Source organism: Wyeomyia smithii, chromosome 2 (assembly GCF_029784165.1).
Source record: "Wyeomyia smithii strain HCP4-BCI-WySm-NY-G18 chromosome 2, ASM2978416v1, whole genome shotgun sequence".
Lineage (NCBI taxonomy): Eukaryota > Metazoa > Arthropoda > Insecta > Diptera > Culicidae > Wyeomyia > Wyeomyia smithii.
The window spans coordinates 238,388,822-238,408,232 of NC_073695.1; the positions used below are offsets into that span (position 1 = coordinate 238,388,822).

The following is a 19,411-nucleotide window of genomic DNA, read 5'->3' on the forward strand; positions in this document are numbered from 1 at the left end:
ACCCCCGCCAGCGATTAGGCCGTCATCTGCGGCAGGCGACACGCCTGAACTTTTGTGTTTCATCACACTTCGGTGACTAATAAAACAGTCACTTTACTACCACCGTACTAAGCAAAAAGGCGGGAAACAGCGAAAACAAAGTGCGAATACAAACCGGTCTTTGGCTAATTCCTGTCGGATAGTCGCTGCCGAAAGATGTGCGCAGTCCGAAGCTCGGATCGCTATCCGATCGATCACTAACTGATTGTGACACTGTAACTTGGACGAAGGCTACCGGAAGGGTCCGGAAACGATCCGCCGGAACTTGGTATCAAAACTTTGGTTGTTTCTCACGCGCACGCGTTTAGAAGCCACCCGCGTCAAGAACTGCAGCACTTTTGCACGTTGTTGTCTTTACCGAAGACAGGCTGAGCGCATACTGAAAATTACTGCTCAGCAGGGAATCAAAATAGAAGCTTAGCTTTTCTAGTAAGCTAGTAAACGTGTTTAGTTTATTCGTTTATTCCGCTGGAGTATACCCAGCGCCGATATGGAAGACCTAGGCGACGACGACGACGACGACTCTTTTCAGACAGTCAGCAGTCGGCACTGGCTTTGCTAGTCCGTGCCGGTATCTAGTATGTTTCACTTAGTGGACAGTGGCTTCTAGCTAGGAAGTACATACTAACGAGTAAATGTACTGGTACGCCTTTGTGTTTGGGAGATTTAGAAGCTTGTTTCTAGTGGAGCAGCGAACGAAAGCCCTCGTAGGAGGTGAAACTCCCTTTTACATCGGATGCACACCGGTCGACTATACTTGGAATGTACCGTAATCGGTTGTGAGGCCTGAGGTGTTTTCACTTGTGGGTGCTGTGGCAGGCGATTCTCAATTGGTTTTCAATAATTGCATTCCAATCGAGTCAGTAGAGTGAATTTCTGAAGATGTTGGAAATTAACATTACTCGTTTTGCGCCGATACACTAGAACTGTGCTATGCTTCTGAGAAGGTTGATTTGAAGGGAGCGATGAAATATTGCTAAATTATTTGAAAAATTACTGAATTGAGTTAATGTCGATGAGATTTCCTGAGACATGTGTTTACATCTGATTCAACCACAAACAGACTGATGTGTATAATAAGAATCGCGTACAGAAATCATATTAAAAAGGTCTCAATCACAACTTGCTGAAGAGTATTTTTAACTCCAAACGCTGAAAAAACACCACCTTTCATCTTTGAATCAAACTGATAACACTGAGCGACATCGGAGAATATAAAGTACGGAAAATCCGGTCCAAAAAGTTTCAATAATGAATAGTCGGTCGGAATGAAAGGTCGGGTGATAATTTATCGGTTTAACTGATAAAAAGAAATCGGCTGTACGCAAATGGCGAATTATACCTTTTGTAATTGTTTCCTGTAAAATTTTCAAATGATCGATTTTTGCTGATTTTTGTGCCTACTGAAAACTGGGAACTATATTTTGACGTAGGACTATGTCTTTTTTTTCTATACTAGATTACATTTTGTGAAATTGAAAATGAAACTGACAAATGTTGCATCAGATTTCAAACGAATATAGAAAGCGAACGACTTAATGCATCTGAGTCATTTATTTGACGGTATATAGATAAAATGTGTGACAATTGTTTGATATAATGTTTAACATTGTTGCTTTACTGCTCAATGGTGAAAACCTAAATTAATCCACCTAGCGGTCAGACCCAGCCTTTCTCATTCAAACTTACTATTTGTCAAAATAGATTTACATGAGCGCTTCAATCCAATAAACGTGTATTCACTTTTTGGGTTCTAAAATAATGATGTTGTAATAGAAGTATAAAATATTAAATTTGACGTAATGTAAATGCTCAAGAAATAGCGAAATAAAAGAAATGACTCTTAATTTCGAACAATTCAATCACGAGCGATACCGGGAACATTCAAATGGTACGATACCACATTTAAATTATATTGTGCCCACATATATTGATCAAAGCAGGTATAGTTTTAAATAGCCTTTGAATTTCTTTTCTTTCCATAACTTTTGAACCACATATCAAATTGTTATGAAGTTTGTTATGTGTAAGTTTGAGAGATGACTTGTTCGTATGACACTAGTTATGTTCTTTGAGATAATAGAATTTTGCTGTTTTATTAACAATTTAATAAATTAAACACTATCCAGAACACGTTTCTTTAAATAACTTCTGAACAACACGTTCAATCTTCATGAAACTCAAAAGTTAAGCGTTTTTCAAGTAGCTCGTTCATTTTAAACCAACTTTGTTAAAATCGGTTAAGTATTTTCTGAGATAATGATGTTTCGTGATTTTCACATTTACAAACATAACCTCTAAACTAAAAATCCGATTGCAATGAAATTCAATAGGGTCTTATGGGGCAACTAGACCTTTCATTTGCAATAATTTCATGAAGATCGGTCCAGCCATCTCTGAGAAAATCGAGTGAGATTGGGAGAGCGTTACATACACACACATACACACACACACATACAGAAAACGCTCAGCTCGTCAAACTAAGTCGATTGATATACGAGATTCGACCCTTTGGAGCACTTTTATACCTTTGGTTTTTCCAGTGATCGCTATACCTTTCTAGGAGAAAGGCAAAAAGGTGAAAAGTTCTAAGGTCAAGCTTTCCTATACATTTCCCTCGCTATTGGTTTGCTTCCCGAGCACGGATAAAAATAACATGGACGGAATAAATTTCACTGCCTACATATTTTGACTCAACAAAGTGTTTTGTTCCGTTTGTCTTTCTCTAATCTGCGTGGCCACGCCCTAATGGCAAAAATCTACGCTGAACTCGATACAGGGGACCCGCCAACAGTCATAAATACGATAGTCATACGGACGTTTGCAATACATACGACTGCCTTAAAGATGATTGCCATACAGTACGTTGGCCATAATAGACGAAAGCCATAATATATGTTAGCCATAATTTTGCAATTTCCCTTTTTTTTTCAACCCTTTTTATAAATTTCAGTTCAACTATCCATCTTGCATTCGACTCTGCTGTAATGGTATGTACGCGTGAAACTAGTGATAAAAGGTGAAATGCGCTGTGAAAAATGAGTTATCAATTATTGAAGTGGTAGCGAGTTATTTGAAGCCGACGATTAAATGAAAATTATATGTTACACGCCTTTCTTTGTTCAATTGATTTTTTTCCTCTTCATCGCAACTTAGCGATACAGGATAAAAATTCAGACTTTATGAACTCTGTCAGCTGGAAGACGCTCTCAGCTCGAAAATTCTCTATGCTTCAGAATGTCAATTCTCTCTTCTTCATTTTTTTATGGGTTATATCAGTTCTTGGCACTTCATGCATGTTTAAGACATTCAGTATAGAAGAATTTTTCGATTTCTAACAATTCATGAACTGTAAATTTTTAAACGTGAGGCTCTATATCCTGAATTCCGACTCAGCTGAAATTTTGCTTGGGGACATTTTTCGAGAAAACAAAATTTAAAGAGACGGTGTCTTTAGGCACCTTAGTATTTGTTTTGAAAATAATTCAACAGGATATCCATGCGGCGAAGACGCATCGTCGAGGGCAAGGAACCAAGCCGGCCCCAAGCCGCCGAGGTCTCCGCAGTCCGAGCCGCGTAAATTTACTTTTGTTTACATACACATGAATAACGTAAATTTGAATGCATAGTTATATTTGCCGTTTTAAGTTTATATTAACTCAATGTACAAATTCAGAAAGTTTAAAACGATTCTGTATTGTGCATTATAAACGGCGTGAAATTGTGTATGTTTTTCACTTAATGTGCTAGAAACCGTTAGATGTTTTCATTTGTCTTAATAGTAAATTTCATATGTTGGTACTGTGTAATAATTATTGTTTATATATTTATTAAAATCTGGGGCTGGTCAAATGAAAGTCCCAAAAAAAAAGAGTTCAATTTAGCGTTGATGTTCTGATGATCTGCTGCTTTTGCTATCAAGTGAGCCTATAACTGTTGATGTTATTCACTGGTATTATTTTGGTTGTATTATCTAGAATGTCCTGCTATAATATTCAAATGTGATAAACACGGTAATGCAAATGATTTATTTAATTTAATATTTACCGCCTTTTTCGGAATTTAGCAAGCAGTTTCTAACCATTTTTTTCGTATAAGAGAATCACAACTTGTGGGCTATGCAAGGAGAATCGAGATGCAGAGTCGCATGATGATGATTTTTTTTATTCTATACAGTGTGGATTATTTGTTGTTGTTAGTAAAAAATAAATCAAATCATCGATGTATATTGTAAGAATTATAACTTTAAAAAATTTTAAAAGTTTCCAACAGATTTTGAAAAAGTTCCCATTGATTTTGGGAAAGATGAATTTATAAGTTCGCAATTCTCTGTCTGTTTTTTATTTGAGTAAAAATCAATACAAATTTATTCAGCAGCAAAACTTGATGCCTTAAGTTTACTACGCAGCTCATGGCACAAAATATTCTATAAACTTTGGCATTTCTAGACAAAAACGACAAAAAGGCAAACGTTACAGATATAAACAAAATCCAAAATTGAAACCTGACTCCGGATAATCAAACCAATTTTCCCGTATAATCGATGAATGAAAATATACCGAAGGATTCATCTCGTCTTTTACATCAAAAATCGATGACCAATAGCGGAAATCATTCCAGCAGCTAAAAGATGAGCTAGTTATATGAAAATTTCGAAAATTACGATTTAGCAAGCTATGTACTTAAATTCGCTGGAAATTATGGAATAATATTGGTTAAACACATAGTTAGAATACATTATATATTCAGGAAACTATTATTATATACTAGAATAAGAAGAGTTTAAAACATATTATGGCGATAAATCAGATTCGAATAGTTTAGAATATAATATTAAGACAAATTTAATAATGAATCATTTTTGTACGAACGAAAAATATTTTTAACTGTAAATAAAATATTCAATATAAAAAAATACTTTGTGCTGGTGGTTTCAGTTGTTTAACCTTGCATAATTGTAGTTATTGTATTGGCAATTTTATTTCCACTTTTTATATCGTGATTATCGTAAAAAACTGCGTTAGAAACATTGAAGAGATATACAACGTGCTTGAAATCTATAGTCATCTTTAATCCAGAAGGCAGAACAACATTCAATCAATCATGTCTTATTAACTATAAATAGCTAATGTTTTTGAGCAGGAAAAAAATATAAAATTTTTCAATAATAAAAGACTTATGGCATACATACATTATGGCTATCGTACGTTATGGCTATTGTATATTATGGCTAACATCCATATGCGAAAATAATATTATGGCTAACGTCGCTTATGGCTGTCGTACGTATGGCAACCGTCCATATGGCTAACGTATTTAGAGCTGTTGGGGTGTCACCCTCGATACAAAAGACTGCGCGTAGAAAACTCAGCTCCAGTCTAGTTTGTCACACAATAGCGAGTGGAGTATAGCTAATAGAGGTACGCGACATTGAGAAACGAGAGCTGCATACGAGTCATCTTCCAGGCACTGCGGAACATGTTACCTTTATTTTGCATAGCTACTGGAGGGCACAGCGGAGAGCAAACTTTATCATACGCGGTCAAGCAAAATATTCGATGCTACCGATGGTGCTATCATCAGCGTTCTGTAGCACGAATTTCTAACTGAAGATTATGGAATCGGTTCTTTTCAGAACTAGAGATGCTTGAAAATAAGAGTTATGAAAATTTTCGCAACTACTACTAGTGTAAAATTTTCATGTATTCATGCATCGTTAGTTTTTCAATAACGACCATCGAATATAAACGGTAGTGTTGCCTATGAACAGTTTACCGCAGCATATAATATATAGGTTTAGTCCTACGTCACCATTTCATACAATCCCTAGGGCTGTATACCTTGTAGAATTTTGAATGTACTCGCAAAGTTTAGATGGTCCGAAAACACGGCTGCGTTATTTCTTTGTGCAACTCCACTCAACATAGGGCAACCATTTAAATCGAGCATTTTTCATCTGGTCGAATTCTAGCTTCATATTTTCGAAGCAGCTGAATGAGCAGTCACTTTGATTCGAACAGTTTCATTTTCATTTAATTTCGTCCGGCTACTGTCATCGAATCACGATTAACATTTTCGCTGTCGCAAACGAGCCCAATTGCGGGTTTCTTTCCCGATTTCAAATGAAACTGATGAAGGATTCAATTGATGGAGAGATTGATGCAAACCCGATCACTTAAAAATATCAGGATGATAACAAATCTTAATATTTTGTTACGAACTTTTTGTATCAACTTGTGTTCTAAGCTTGGTCTCGTTAATGGTTAAAATATCAAAATTCCTATCAAAATTACTCACTGATTATTACAAATTATAGCAAGTTTTGTAAGGTTTTTGGGCAGGAAAAGATCAAAATATGTACAATATTTTGTTAATTGAATAACAAATTTTTTTAAAAATATGCTATAAAAACACACTTTTTAACATTCAAGTGTATGATAACAGAATTTGATATAGTTCTGTTCTTTTTATCATTCTGGCACATAGGGAATATTACAGGCTTTGTTATTTCTATCAAATTCAGATATATTTGGTTACCCGTTTGTTATAATCGTTTGATCGGGAATGCTGACTCTCTACTTTCCTTCAGTGTGTCAATTAGAATTAGTACCGCAAGCTGCAGGAACGGCGATGACATCCATTAACGTTTCACGGAATCCAAGCATTAATTTGCACATGGCACCAAATTTTTGATGCCATGAAACTCAATAAAATCATGACAATTCGAACTTTTCTATACGCTAACGCAGTCTGCTGCTGGCAGTGCTGGCAACACGGGCGCAAAATTTGACACACGCAGTTGAACCGAAACAAGAAGAAAGCAAAAACCGGCATTTTACGAGGCGCTACATTTTAGAGGGACATTTCAGCCCTTTGCGGCCGATTTTTCGCGGATATCAGTTACGATCGCGCTGTTTGTCAGTGTAAAGAGTAAAGTATACTTAGTTTGAGTGGTTACGCGACTCTTACGTGCCGGTATTTGTGAAAAATTTTCTAGTCGCTAACAGCGTTAAAATATAAACAACACCGAGAGAGAAAAAACAGTGATGTGAAAAAAGCAATATGGAACCTATAGTACAAACTAATTAAATTAGGTGCTGGTTTAGCAGTTTCACAATCAATAATTGCAGGTTAGTTGAAAAATTAACGATATTCTGTAAGGAATCTCAGAAATGCGATAGTATGCAGGAAGAGGGTTCCGTCCCTATTTACGTTAAGCAGGTACGTCACACCAGGTTCTGATAAATATTTCAGAAGATTTTCTGCTGTTTTTGTTGTCGGTTACTGGCGCTCCGTTTTGTAAACAATATTGGCGTTGTTTGAAACCTCTTCCGCCGGAAAGTTTTGAATAAAAAGGTAAAATAAATTCAATATTTTCCCCCAATTTTTTTGAAGTAGAATACTTCTCTCAGGAAGCTCGGCTACATAGGGATGTGAAATGAAAATCTAAAACTGAAAAAGTGAAAAATATGTCCAATTTCAAATGCTAATACCGTGCTGGATCGAAACCTGTACAGTATCGTAATCCGTACACCTTGATGTTTTGACGTAGGACTACGTCTTTGTTTACTATACTGGGATGCATTCTGTAAAATTGTAAATGAAACTGGCAAATGTTGCGTCAGATTTCAAACGTTAATAACAGCATAACCACATGATGGATAACAATAACCAACTTTTTGTTGGATAGATGAAATGTATAACAATTTTTTAATATGCTAGTTATCGCTCTAATTTCATTGCTAAGCGGTAGAATTGATAAAAAGCTTCAATAACAAATTTACGCGAATAATGAACCAATCACATGCGAGCATTCCTAGCACAGACGACGTGAATGGACACCATCCGTTCCCTGAGATATTCTCTTTATCAATATTGAATGAAAATTGTCAGAGTCTCCCCGTCCCAATAGGTCAATTAATTTTTGCTTCCATGAACCTTAGACTAATACGATGTCTCGAAGGTAAAACTTTTCCGATAAGTTTGAAACAATCCCCATTCTTGAACAATTTCTAAACCTGCGTTCAGAACCTAATTGAAGCTGATGTCTTGAAAGAAAACATGCCGGTAAAAGTAACAGTACAAGTGGAGTTAAGAACCGCAGGTCTCTCGTCGTTTATGATTGCAGCGGCACTTTTCTATTCGTACACTTCAGCGGTACACTTCTATTCGTACTACAGCGGTACTATTTGTATTGCAGTAGTACAATTTTGTTCGTACATTCCTATACGTGTGCGTGTGGTGATTGAAAGTTTATCTCATAAATCTCATAAATATGATTACCATAAATTACTCAACAAGAATTGTAAATTTTTGCAACGGATATTTATTTAATTTTATTGTCGATATTCACTTAACAATCGTGACCGGATAGTATCGAAAGAGTAAATTCCTAAATATATACATTTATAGAAGAGTAAGAGCCTGCAAATGCTTGTGAATTTTTTGTTTATTTACTGGAATTCATTCAGAATCTCTTTTTACATTTTAAAATTGTTAGAATGCAGTTGTAGGCAAATGAAAAAAATTGTCAAGAAAAAAACGAAAATGTAGTTGTGGATTGCTACGATTTTTTGCTGGAACTTGTTAACAATTTTGTTTAAAATATCTTCTTATGTTTGCCAATTAATGAACCATTGTAAGGGCTTCCATATTATTTTGAAAATAAGATCCATATTATAGATTTGATTTAATCAGAGTTAAATGAGACAAAACCATTCATTATGGTAACGTGAGTATTATTGGATTTGGTTTTTGTGGATATAGAGTTAATTCTGACTTTGGCGCATTACAAAAAATTCTTGGTGCTTCTACATGTTGTTTAAACAAAAAATACTACAGGCATAATATCAGCAAATATAAACGATATTCTTTCGAGTGTTGTTGAATATATTTCAAAAATTGATTTCCAGGGGAGGCTGAAAGTGAAATTACGTACAGTCGCTGAGCAAACACATTGATTCTGTCTGCCGACTGTGGATATTTTATAACAAAAAATCCGCTATTCGCAGTGTTTAGTCCCACGTTACCATTTCACACAACCCTAGGGCTGTATACCTTGTAGTATTTCGTAAGTTTTAAGCATTATAAAAATGAAAATTCATATGATAGTTACATGTTTGTACTTGTAACTATCATATGAATTTTCATTTTTATAATGCTTCAAACTGACGTAAAACATCAAGCTGTACGGATTTCGATACTGTACGGGTTTCGATCCAGCACGGAATATCGGTTAGTACTCGATGGATTTCCTTCGTTTTGCAGCAATAGATTGGAAAATCTTCTAAGATTCTTCCCAAATGAAGATAATTGAAATTTTATTATTTAAACTATTGTACCATTGAAAACAGTCAAGCCTTGTCAAAACGAAAAATTCGATTTCTGATTGGTCGTTATATGATTGCTTCCCGAGCACGGTCGACAGAATCATATACCTTGCAATTTGAAATATGCTCTTTTGCCTATATAAGAGCCTGTTTCAGCTGGAGCCGCTCATTCCCGATCTTCCTCGTGAAGATCATCAAGAATTATCTGTCGAATAGAGCATTCCGGGTCTTCCTCAACAATATTCCCTCTGATACGTTTAACGTAGATGCTGGGGTTCCACAGGGTAGCCTTCTTGGTACCATTCTGTTCAACTTATTTACCTCAGATGCTCTTTTCCTTCCGGGTGGTGCCTATGTTTACAGACGACACTGCCATTATCTACAAAGGTCGAGTGATGAGAGCTTTGACGCGTAGACTCCAAGAGGGTCTGGATGTTTTGTCAACTATTTCAACAGCTGGAAGATTCAAAATCAACTCGACTTGTTCCACCTGCCAATGTGAGAATCCATCTCAATAACACTCCAATCGAATGGTCGAATGAGGTTGCCTATCCTGGTCTCTCCCTGGACCAAAAGCTTCTATTTCGTTCGCACGTAGAGAAAACTGTTACCAAGTGCAACATACTAACCAAATCCCTCTATCCTCTCATTAATAGGAAATCCACTCTTTACCTCACCAACAAGCTTGCCGTTCACAAGCAAAAAATTTTACCGGGCATAGAGTACGCTTAGCCTGTCTGGGAGGGCTGCGCTAAAACCCACCATCTTAAACTTCAGATTGTTCTGAATAAAATATTACGTATGCTCCTAAACACCCCTCCGAGGACACGAAACTCTGAGATCCATCGCCTGGCTGGTCTCCAGGTGCTGGAGGAACGAAGAACAACATCGTTGACTAGGTTCAGAGAGTCCTGCACCAGGTCATCTCATCAGATAATTCGTGAGCTGGTACCTTAGTTTTAAGTTAGTTATTCGTAGTTAAGTAGGTTATCAAAATTTATTTTTCAACTAAAAACAAGTCCTATAAAGGATGAACTGTAAAATTCTACACTACTTACCTTACCAGTCAGCTCCAGGCCGAAGTGTCCCTTGCTGTTCGAAGTCGTCTCCATTCAACTCGGTCCATGGCTGCAGCTCGCCTGCCATGTCGTCTGCGAAGGCCCCGCAGGTCGTCTTCCACTTGATCGAGCCACCTTGCTCGCTGCGCGCCCCGTCGCCTTGTTCCAGTCGGGTTGTTATCAAGAACCATTTTCACCGGGTTGTCGTCCGACATCCTAACGACATGCCCAGCCCACCGTAGTCTCCCGATTTTCGCCGTTTGAACGATGAGTGGTTCTCCCAGCAGCTGATGCAACTCGTGGTTCATCCGCCTCTGCCATGATCCATCTTCCATCTGCACTCCACCACAGATGGTACGCAACACCTTTCGTTCGAAAACCCCAAGGGCGCGTTGGTCCTCCACGAGCATTGTCCAGGTTTCGTGGCCGTAGAGGACTACCGGTCTGATCAGTGTTTTGTAGATGGTTAACTTCGTGCGGCGGCGGATTTTTTTCGAGCGGAGTGTCCTCCGGAGTTCAAAGTAGGCACGATTTCCTGCCATAAGGCGTCGACGAATTTCTCTGTTGGTGTCGTTGTCAGCAGTCACCAGTGAGCCCAGGTACACGAACTCGTCTATCACCTCGATTTCATCACCGCTTATATAAATTCGTGGCGGGAGGTTGACACTGTCTTCTCTGGAACCTCTTCCTCTCATGTACTTGGTCTTCGATGCGTTTATGGCCAGTCCAATTCGTCCGGCTTCAGCCTTCAGTCTGATGTACGTCTCCGTCATCTTTTCAAGGGCTCGTGCTACAATATCAATGTCATCGGCGAAGCCAAAGAGCTGAACAGACCTTCTAAAAATCGTGCCACTCGTATCGATACCAGCCCTACGTATCACACCTTCCAAAGCGATGTTGAATAGCAAACACGATAATCCATCACCTTGCCGTAACCCTCTCCGAGATTTGAAGGGACTCGAGAATGTCCCCGTTGGTCAGCTCCAGCGGCTTTATTGTTTTTCAGCCGGCCGATCTCCTCTCTAATCTCCTGGAGGTCAGGGGCTGGGATTCTGTCGTCATCTGCGCGTACACCGAGATCTACTACCACTCCGTCGTCGTCCTCTGCTTCATCGCCATTAAGGTGCCCATTGTAGTACTGCTTCCACCTGTCAATCACCTCACACTTGTTCGTGAGAAGGTTGCCGCCCAGGTCCCTGCACATGTCGGCTTGTGGCACATAGCCTTTGCGGGAACAGTTCAGCTTCTCGTAGAACTTTCGTGTGTCATTCGCACGGTACAGTGCCTCCATCGCCTCGCGATCTCGATCTTCCTCCTGGCGCTTCTTCTTCCATAAGACCGAGTTTTGCCTGTTCCGTGCGCGTCGGTAGCGCTCCACGTTCGCCCTCGTTTGGTGTTGCAGCATTCTCGCTCGTGCTGCATTCTTCTCTTCCACTAACTGTTTGCACTCGTCGTCAAACCAGTCGTTTCTCCTGTTCGGAGCCATAGTACCAAGCGCCGTTACAGCAGTACTGCCTATGGCTGATCGAATGTCCCTCCAGCCATCTTCAAGAGTAGCTGCGCTAAGCTGCTCTTCCGTTGGTAATGCTGCTTCCAGCTGCTGCGCGTACTCCCGTGCAACCTCGGCGTCCCGTAGCTGCCCGATGTTTGGTCGCGGTGGGCGACTTTGACGCGTGTTTCGCGCCGTCGAAAGTTTTGAGCGCATGCATACTGCAACAAGGTAATGGTCCGAATCAATATTCGCACTGCGGTAGGTGCGAACGTTGATGACGTCAGAGAAGAATTTACCATCGATTAAAACGTGGTCGATTTGGTTCTCCACTTGTAAGTCAGGTGATCACCAGGTGGCTTTGTGGATGTCTTTGCGGGGGAAGAAGGTACTTCTGACTACCATACCGCGGGAGGCTGCAAAGTTCACACATCGTTGGCCGTTATCATTTGATGCGGCGTGCAGGTTATTCGGCCCTATCACCGGTCTGTACATTGCCTCCCGTCCTATCTGAGCGTTCATATCACCGATGACGATCTTAACGTCCCGTTGCGGACAGCTATCATACACCTGCTCCAGCTGCGCATAAAACGCTTCTTTCTCATCGTCGGCTCTTCCTTCGTGTGGGCAGTGCACGTTGATGATGCTGTAGTTGAAGAACCGGCCCTTAATTCTCAACTTACACATCCTCGCACTGATCGGCTGCCACCCGATCACGCGTTGGCGCATCCTACCCAGCACTATAAAGCCCGTTCCAAGCTCGTTGGTAGTGCCACAGCTCTGATAATAGGTAGCCTCTCGATGTCCGCTTTTCCATACCTTCTGTCCCGACCAGCAAAGTTCCTGCAGTGCTACGATTTCGAAGTTGCGTGGATTTAGTTCATCATATATGATCCTGTCGCAGCCGTGAAAGCCTAACGATCTGCAGTTCCATGTACCGAGTTTCCAATCGTAGTCCTTATTTCGTCGCCTAGGTCTGTGCCGATTGTTTCGATCCGTATTAACTTCTTCGATATTTGCAACATTTGGTGTTTTTCGAGGCGGCTTGTTGGGCCTTCCCCAACCCCCTGTCTCGCCGGAGGGCCATCGTGTCAGCTCTAATTAGAGTCCCACGCTGACACCAGGACGTTGATCAGCCGCTCCTAACATGGAGATCAGACGCTGTTTTGGGCCGCACCATCTTGGTGGACAGACGCTCGGGTTGGCGAAGCATTTCCTCTACCGCCGAGATATGGTTATCGCGCCAACGATCGCGTCGCTCCTTTTCACTTAGCTATTGTCGGATGATAACATTGCCCAGGCAACGCCAACCAGTTGTGTCCATGTTTTAACTGGTAGTCTATTGTATCATATGACTCGTGGAGGCGTGAGATAGGAACTTGTGAGGACTGGGGCTAAGTTTGACGCTCCTTTCAAATTGTCGACTCACCATTTGAAGCCCAAAATTCTACACTAATAATGTAAATCTATAGAATTAAGTAATCAGCAAACCTCAAAACATAGATGCAGAGCTTAAAAGGCTAAACAATTATTATGTAAACCATATGTAACCATCTAAAAATATAAATAAATGTAATTTAAGCAAAAAAAAGAAGTCGTTCATAATAGTTCTAGACAGCTACAACAGCAGTCATCCCTTAGCAGCAGCAGTAGAAGTGCAGTGGATACCAGCGATAGCGGATAGCGGCCACAGCTTTGGCATAGCAATGGATAGCGCACTAGTTGCAACGTATTTCAGCATCGATAGCAGCTGGGCCATCTAATGCAAGGGCAGCGTTACCAATGGAAGCGTATAGCGGCCGAAACTGTGGCATGGCAACGGATAGCCCAGCAGTTGCAGCGGATGTATCTGATCATGAAGCATTTATGCAATAATTGAATGAAAATTGCAGTTGCAGCAATCGGCCTTTTTCAAGGCTACTAAATGTATTTGGAAGAGCATAATTAATGGTTATTAATAAATTGCAACTGAGGTTTGGTGCTGCTACAAATGCACAGCAGTGTGATTGTTATTACGATTTGTTGATACTGTGCTTAACAAGCGGTATATACGAAACAAATCCGATTTCAGACAGAAAAGTTCGGCACGTTCTGCTCACGATGCGGAGTCTGTTTTAGAAAGTTCACAACAGTTCAACAAGGATGTAACATCTTGAAGAATACGGTTATAGTTTAACATCACAGCATAATTTCAACCTTTATACTCATGTCTACCATTGGCAATATCAAACACGCAAGAATCTGCTTCCATACGACACGGGAACGGGAACATTTTCTTCTTCCAAGCCGCGCAACACGACACAATACACGCTATTTTGTTGTCTTAATAAGAGCTCTATCGGTCCGGCTCGACAGAATGTCCACAAGAGATCGTTTTTGTACATCCGTGTTACGAAACTGAGAAAATCTGTAGGAACTGAAAAAAGGCGGGGCCAGAATGAATGAGATGTATTTTTCGTACATTAGTATTACGACATACGAAATAATTTTTTTCGAACGTTGTAGAATGGTATAACTGAAAAACAAATAATTAAGTCATACCTTTTTTTCCAGTTATATCATTCCACAACGTTAAAAAAAATTACGTTCGTTTATTTACTAGAAAAAATGACTGACATGCAAGCAGCCGGGTTATCCTTCTTGTAAAAGTATTCTACTTCAACCTTGCGGTCGTGGCTTTGCACACAACCCTCCTGTGATTTTTTTCCTTTGAACATATTTCATGTGACGTCACTCAATGAACTTCCCCCCTATGTCACATATCATACCGGTTTCGTTAGTTTCCTTTTCCCTCTGTGTGCGTGAAGCATTGTATGAAAGCCCGCATCACGGTGTCAACATTTCCATAATTACCGAATTTTCATGTACCTCAAATGTTTTTTCAACAAAAATGTTCCCAACCGAATTAGAATTAAGACTCGGGAAGTTAAAAAATATTACATCGGCGATTTTTTTTTTAACTTTTATTTCATTCAGAAGACATTGTTCGAATAGTTCACTTCCAATAGTTTCAACATGCAACAAAAATATTATATTTATGCTTCAAAGACCGGTTGAAAAGGAGATCTCGATTCTAACAAAATCAAGGTTAGATAGGACCGCATTTGGGAAAATCTTTTAAAAAGGATCCTAGCAACAATACACAATCAACATCAATAGAAAAAATCAAGCAAATTTTATTTTAATTCGGGCGGAAATCATTGAAAATCATTAAATCCGAAAATAAATCAAAAATTGTACATAGAAAATCCTGCACGTATGCGGGTGGCACTGTACGATTATTATGAAATGGCTCTATCGCTATACCAATACCGCACAGTAAAAAATTCTGAATGCGTCTGAACGTCACGTAAAATAATCTCTCATTTAAATTTCAGTTGCTTCTGACGTGAACCACGATTTTGTTTGAAAATTATTGTGCAATATGATTTAAATTTGCGTGGAATAGTATAAAATTTTCTACCATAAGCGATGGAGGCAATTCTTCATATGCGGCACGTAGGTAGTGTTTGTTAGAAAAAAAATCCTTAGAAGTGCCCATTATGAAATGTGAGGAAAAGAGGTTTAGGTAATTAAAGTAGAAATACGAACAATATCGCACGCTTAGCCTTTGGGCTAATAGCGGTCTCGATCAACTATATTAGTTGAGAGAATTCGTTATCGATATTGTTTTTGGCACATTTTGTATGTGTAGGATAAGTACAACGATACACCGTGCCCCAGTGCTGAGTCGAGAAAATTTCCAGCTCGAAAAGATCTTCGACCCGATCGGGAATCATATATGTTCAAATTTAGTTATATTTACTAGGCAATTAAACTGTCTTGTAACAGTTATTGGTTTCAGAACGAAACAGAACAGAACGAAGATCATCCCACACGTCATTGAGAGTGTCGCTTGATATTTGGTCTTGTTCCCAGCTCTGATTGATCGAAATATAAATGGATTCTGCAAGGCTTTACAAGTTTCAATAGTGCAATAGTCAGTGTCACAAAACCACAATTTTCCGCATTTTGGTGGAAACATAGCTATTTTGCCTATCAAACACTGTAAAAATGAATAATATCCGTTGGAAGGTGACTGAGTTTCAAGTTAGGGAAATTGCTCCATTATTCATCTTATTAAGCCGATATTCACGAAGAATGCACGGTTTAAACACCAAATTTTCACGAAATCATTGAACAAATAAACTAAATATGCTTACGTGCTCTTATGGAATCGTTCAGTATTCAACTTGAATACTTGAACACTGCTCAATTATTCATCTCACGACGCCCCCATATTCATCACCCTGTTAATCATGAATGAATCACATTATAATGAATGAACGTAGACGCAGCCCGTCGTAGTAGGTTACCTAGATATCCGCTGTAGTTGTTTACGTGCAAAACAGGTAACCTAGGTAACCACTGCTGTGATGTCGATTTATGTCAATTATGTCGGGATAATCCAACGTTTTAAGTATGATTTTTTCGTATTAACAGAAACTTATTTGGCAACTTTTGATTTTCGTCAACGCAGTGAAAACCGATGAAAATACATACAGTTGAAGTTTAAAATTTGTATAAATTCATCTCATTTGCTATTTGGAGCCTGATTTTGGAAATTCGAGGAGAACATTTTGAAGATTAAAGTATTCTTAGTGTAGTGAGTGATTTTGTTTAGTGATTAAATAAAAAGTGGTCCTCTAGTGATGAAAAAAACTTTGGATGGCTGCTGAACGAGTCCCGTTGTAGCCGCGTAGAACAATGCGCGGATTTTGTTTTCTGAGGTAGGTGATTGAATTGAATGAGTTTGCGAGTGCAGATGCCCGACTATAATATCAAATTTAAAGCTTTTAGGTGAGTTTTTGAGGATTATACTTTATGAGGAATCTAAAGTGAACTAAGAAGAATCCATTCCATGGATCAGCAGGTTGGTTTAAGGAGAAAATATGCGTTTTTTCCTGTTTTCAATCGTGTTTTCATGTTGTATGTGATGAATATATGGGCTGGAATGAATAATTGAGCAATTCTGAACTATAAATCATCAATTCAATCAGTTTATCGCATCGTAGCCTGATAAAATATCACATATGTCATATTGGGGAAAAAATATCAGAAAAGTTGTGTGCAAAGTCTCGACCGCAAGGTCGACATAAAACTATTCAGAGCTGTTCGTTTTAACCCATGCATTGTTATATTAGGAAGTCATCGCGGATTATTTGAATGATAAATGCTAAGATTACGATAACTTTTATCAAACACTTTTTACTAGTGTAAATCTGTGTACCTTCTAACCTTAAAACCCTCTAACTTAGTCAGATTAGGAGATAGAATTTTTCAATCTTCTGCAAACTTGCTTAGAATTGTTAGTTCTACAATGATTAGGAAAAAAAATTATCATTATAAAGGAATAAACAACAAAGTTATTAAATTTTACTTTAGTGTACACCCCCCTAAAAGCAAACTTAATCGAAATCTGCGTTTCAACAAGGCTTGTTATTTTATTACGCTTCTGTTGGATATTGCATATTGCTGAAGGAAAAGAAAATTCAGTTCGTGCTGAGACGTGGAGATGATATCAAATTCACAAAGGCTTTCCAATATTATGAAAGATGTGTAATGATTTAACGAGAAAATTTGTCGGCTGACATATTTAAATTGTCACAATCCTTAAAACGTTTATGTGTTGCCAAAATACGGCAGAATTTTTCGGTAAAGGAAGTGCTGGTCAATGCACCTCCCTTTGATGCGGACGCTACCGCACAGCAGCTTTTTACGAGAAAAGTAGGACCGCTGCATTTATCGCTAACACTGCAAACACTGCTACCGCCGCTGCTACTAAGTTAGGATCGTCCTAGTGACCATCCAACAGTAAACTGATTGGTTTAAGCAGAGACAGGCTCTTATATAACCCTAAGAGTGCATTCCAGGTTTACCTTTAGCTTTTTATCGGATTGATCATCGAATACCATTACGAAAGCTGGTTTGTCACAATAATTCATTGACATTGACTACTACTTATGTAGTTGAACACTACGTCTAAAGCCGAGTTTTTGTTCATCCTCCTCATTCTCTAATACTTCTGGAGTACCACAAGGCAGTCATATTGGTCAGCTTCTTTCTTTGCTATATTTTTAACGATTTGGCATTGTGAAACCATCCCGAGCTGGTTTCAAGGTAAGATGCTGGTCTAACAAACCAGGCATCGTATGTCCGAGGTCTGTCTCAGGACAAACTGTACACTTAACAGTAAGTGTGTCATATGAACAGAACAGCACGTGCTACCTCAGTTCTAGCTCTGGACAACAAGAAGAAGTTATCAAATGATGGATAGACGCTGGTGTATGCCGATGACCTTAAACTGTTTTAGCCATGCGTTCCTACGATGATTGTCGTAACTTACAGGGACTGCTGAATGTTTCTATAAATTGGTGCTGCAAAACTGGCTCATACTTTAATGGAAAAAATTAAACGTGAATTTAAAAACCCACACTGTTTGAAAGCTTTGAACAGTTTACTTGTGAGGACATTCCAATTACATTAATATCAGAAATGTTTAAAGTTTGACTGTTCTTAGTTTGAATTAAAACGGTATTAGTTGGCAAAGTCGACTCACCAAAAATTCTTCTGATGGGGTTTTTATGCCTCCATAAGGACGGTTCCAAACAAGCCTTTTCCAATCCACTTACATTCATAAAAGTCAGATGGAAATAGATTAAATAAATAATTGAAAAAACTAATTCATGGCAATTTTCGAGCATATTAGAAGACAAAACCAAGTTTATCCTGAAAATTGTATACTCTTGCTTGATTATAAAAACCAAACCGTTTTCAGGCCACCTTTACAAATCCATAGCTCATAGTTTAATGTCTAAATATTAGCAGCAGCAAAACTAAAAATGTCGGAGCATAAAAAGCTGCTGAGCTTCGAACTAGTTTACTTAAGGATGAACTGGAACCCACAGTCCATTTATTGACAAATAATTCAAGTTCGTATGGATTTTAGCAGTTTAACAGTGTCAAAGTTAGAATTGAACATTGAACCATTACACGCACACAAATGAACGCACAATTTATTCGATCGTCGGTTTATTCATTTCTGCTAGAGTAATTGAAAGTGGATTTTTTTTCTTTGCTTGTAGTACGCATTTATCAGTAGTCTACAGCAGGTGTGTAAAAACGTGCGCACATGTCAACAAAACCGTTTAATATCTTGAACTGCAAGAAGCAGCAAGTTTCTACAAGCGAGCTTGTATTTTTTTCATGTTTCTTCTTCGTTTGCGACAAGAATATGCGGTATAATTGTTTTCTATAAAGACAAACTTAGACGCAGAAAACTATCAGAGCCTTGTTTCGGAAGTCGTGCCAAAAAAATTATAAAATAATGTTTTGCATCGATTCCTACCCTCAGAAAGAAATTAAAGTGAAATACAATATTTACAAAACAAAATTAAAATAAATTGAGGTCCTTTACTATGAGTGTTCTATTCGTTTCTCCGTCATGATTAAACCGA

The 19,411-nt window shown here is 38.7% G+C and overlaps 2 protein-coding genes across 4 annotated transcripts in view; one reads left to right on the top strand and one right to left on the bottom strand.

The window, feature by feature from the left end:
- LOC129724277 (elongation of very long chain fatty acids protein 7) overlaps window positions 1–543 on the bottom strand; it is an 88,122-nt gene extending 87,579 nt beyond the window's left edge. Inside the window, exon 1 of one of the 2 annotated variants that reach the window (XM_055679012.1) lies at window positions 155–543. The gene's annotated coding sequence lies outside the window, so the exon portion shown is untranslated. The remainder of the gene's footprint in view (window positions 1–154) is intronic. The other variant, XM_055679013.1, reaches the window with a different exon arrangement.
- Window positions 1–19,411, top strand: part of LOC129724274 (D-beta-hydroxybutyrate dehydrogenase, mitochondrial) — a 196,184-nt gene that overhangs the window by 136,320 nt on the left and 40,453 nt on the right. The window lies entirely within an intron of this gene.